The sequence below is a fragment of the Chenopodium quinoa genome, unplaced genomic scaffold (genome assembly GCF_001683475.1).
Source record: "Chenopodium quinoa cultivar QQ74 unplaced genomic scaffold, ASM168347v1, whole genome shotgun sequence".
In the NCBI taxonomy this organism is placed as follows: domain Eukaryota; kingdom Viridiplantae; phylum Streptophyta; class Magnoliopsida; order Caryophyllales; family Amaranthaceae; genus Chenopodium; species Chenopodium quinoa.
The window spans coordinates 4817857-4821367 of NW_018745324.1; the positions used below are offsets into that span (position 1 = coordinate 4817857).

At 41.8% G+C, this 3511-nt stretch overlaps 1 long non-coding RNA gene across 1 annotated transcript; it reads left to right on the plus strand.

Moving 5' to 3' along the window:
- Positions 1-252: 252 nt before the first annotated feature.
- On the plus strand, positions 253-2222 carry LOC110712666. Its single transcript, XR_002509647.1, has 3 exons — positions 253-992; positions 1067-1201; positions 1282-2222. It is a non-coding gene; the product is annotated as an uncharacterized LOC110712666 (long non-coding RNA).
- Positions 2223-3511: the final 1289 nt, after the last annotated feature.

Sequence of the window (3511 nt, forward strand, 5' to 3'; positions counted from 1 at the left end):
TGCATGTTAGTTAGAAAGCGCACATGAATACGATCAGAATAAAGTAGAGGCCTATTATTAGAGCAGGTTCAATCTCTTTTAGGTTGGATTTGTACCTTCATCCCCGAACTACCAGTCATGGTTCCAGACCTATTGGAGTTGATGATCTCCTGGATCGTTAAGGGGTGTAACCTTCACCTCGTGAACGATTTACAAGTTCCTAAAACTTGTTGGCGACTCTTTTGCTTTATCTTCTTTCCCTTTGGACGCCACCGTACTTTAGTGTATGATCACAGTGGGGTTAAAGCTAGGGGTAATGCTTAAAATATTCCCTACAATAGTCGATGGCACGCTTCGCCATCATGGGTTCGGAGCTAGAGATTTGATTCCCTGGCTATATGGGATTATCACGAGGGATCCGGTTATGAACGCCTTGTGGGAGTCTGCTGGTTTAGGAGATTTCTATTCAGCGGTTGTAGGATTTCCCAACCCCCGGGGTTGTGGCTAGACCGTCGTTCGTGCAATATTACCAATACTTTTCACTTTGCTTGGGGGAGATGACAGTGACCCCCCTGGATTTTAGCATCTTACGCTTCACCGAGCGGGTCGTACGACAGATTCCTAACCTCACTTTGGGGGCGGCTGAGGTAGCAGATTTGTTAGTCCCGGTCGTTCAGCACATCAGGACTCAGCCGGTGCCTCAAGGTGGTCTTAAGAGCGAGCGATCAGAGTTGGCTTCGGTTCTTGCCCATGGCTTTGACATGGCTGAGACGTCACCTGAGCAGTGAGTGCGGATCTTTATTTTGATTCTCTTATTCGTCACTCTTTCTCTTGATAAGAGTTCACGTGCGCTCGTTTGCTACCTTCCTTCTTAGGTCATGATCGGCGAGATAGGATCTTATAGTTGGGCCAGCCTTAGATAGGCTGATCTACTCTCGTCACTGCGTCATGGCTGCAGGCAGCTGAATGACCAGGCCCCTGTCATTGTTTACGGTTTATGGAGAGTCGTAAAGGTAACGATCTTTCTTCTTCTTGTTTTGTTTTAACCTATTTAACTCTTGTGCTTACAGATTAATTTTCATTGCAGCTGTGGTTCTATGAGTACTTTCCAGGATTCCATGATTTCCCTGTTTGAGCCAGCTGGCGTGACCGAGGCGATTCACGAGTGGAGTCCATCCCTACCCTGCGCGGGTTGCTGCGCCAAGGCACCTCTTTTGTTGGTGTAAGAATTGATTTTGCAGCATGTTATTCTCTACCTTGATGTTATTTTCAGCGTTCATTGCAACTTTTTAAGGTTTTCAGGTTGCTGTTGTGATCCAATATCGGCCTTGGGCTGGGATGATTGATCTTTCCAAGGCCTTGCAGCTTTCGTCATACCGTACTGTCTTTGTTGGTACTACACGCTTCGCTTGATATCTTGGGAGCGCGTTGTTCGTCAGAATTTCCATGAATTAACTTGTATATGAATGTATATTTGTTTGTGAGCAATTTGAGACCAAGTTTGTGTAAAATTACATGGATTAGTAAATTGGAGATGAAAAGCTTTAATTTACAAAAGATTTGAGCGGATTTGGTTGAAAGGAAACAACCAAGTTTAAAGTTCGGAGCAAAACCGAGCAATGAATAGCAGCAGCAAGAGCAAAATAAGGAAGACCCGACTCCAGCGCTAGATGACCAGGCTGTCGTCTGGCGATTGAAGCAAAATGCGGCGACACAATGCATGGCCCCCATATTAGATTATGCAGGCCTAGTGCAGAAATTTGCGGGTTCCTTGGTACGCCAGTTAGCCCCTATAAGCAATCGGACATGATTAGGTAATTGGCTCGATTACCATCACATAAAGTGATCGACCTGATAAAATATCGTCTCACTTAGCTTAAAGCGCCTAAACATTGGCTCATAGTAAAGGCACCGACATAATGGTTCAAGAGCAGTAAAAACACCGAAGTATTGGTTCATAAAGAATTCCTAGGATGTAAGATTTTACAAATCAATTTAAAGCCTTTAAGAATCGCATATATGGTTCTTGAAAAATATTTTCCAAAGATGGAAGGGTTGATTTGAAGATTTAAGATGACGAAGTTTGAGATGAAGCGACCTTCGATAGCTTTCACTATGATTGAGGAGTTATTATTTGATTTGAGAAAAGAACGATTCAAGATGAAGCGGTCTTTGATAGCTTCCGCTATGATTGTGGAAGTTGTCACTTGATTTGAGAAGATAGCACGAGATGGGCGGTCTTCGACAACATTCGCTAAGATTGTGGAAAGTTGTCACCAAGATTTAAGAAGATAGCACGAGATGGGCGGTCTTCGACAGCATTCGCTAAGATTGTGGAGGTTGTCACCAAGATTTGAGAAGATAGCACGAAATGGGCAGTCTTCGACAGCATTCGCTAATATTGTGGAGGTTGTCACTAAGATTTGAGATGATAGCACGAGATGGGCGGTCTTCGACGACATTCGCTAAGATTGTGGAGGTTGTCACCGAGATTTGAAAAGAGCGGTTCGTGAAGAGGCGGTCTTCGACGACTTTTGCTATGATTGGGAAGGTTGTCACTATAATTCAAGAAAAAAGATCTTTTGCTTAGAGACGCATGGGCATATCATATCAAAGCTCTTTTGTTCAGAAACGCGTGGACATATCAGAAAAGCTCCATTGTTCAGAGAAGAGTGAACATCAAAACAGCAAGATGGTGTTCCCTAGCTTGTGGAAGGTTGTCACAACGGCAAATGCAACAAATTGGTTTCTCAAGAGACGTGTGCTCGATGGTGCAAGATACGCGTTTCTTAACTCTTTTATCTGTTTTAACTAACGCTAGTTTGCAGGTATCGGCGTTACAAGAATGATTTATTATCGCAGAACGTTTTGAATCATTCTCCTTCCCTATCGATACTTTGACTTTTGTTTTCGAAAGTTGCGTTTCTCCACACTCAGTCAAAGTGGGGGCTTCTGTAGACACCCATTTGTGTCTCCCTAAGACAAAACCCGGTGATGAATACTTTTCACGTTGAATCATAATCGAATGAAGTGAAAGTATGGAAAGTCTAGTGTTACGGTTAGTTTGTATTAAAAAATCTTTCTTCCGGTTTTTGAAAACTTACTCTATTTTATGAAAATAGTCTATCCAGTTTAGTTTGGTCCATAACAAGGGTCCAATAATAGTATAGTTGGATGGGGTTTGAAAAGACCTTTCCAAAAATATATTATAAGCCCAATTCCGATGAATAATGAGGAAGTTATGACCAAATTACTAAACTGGGCTCGGTTTGGTTCTTACATACATCCCAATGATCTAGAGGAGGGCCTATTATTAATTATCATTCCTAAAGCTATTAGCATTGATTATAGTATTCTAGAATACTCTAGAGGGATCTCTTAAATCCTAATGGAATTAGGATTGATAATTATGTTTCAAAGAGTTTGAAATTGAATAAAACTACTCCTTTTGAGAATCCTTGTTTTGTACGAAGTGGAATATACTAAGATTTTAATTTCTTGCCTCATAATATTAATCCAAATTTTTTATGGT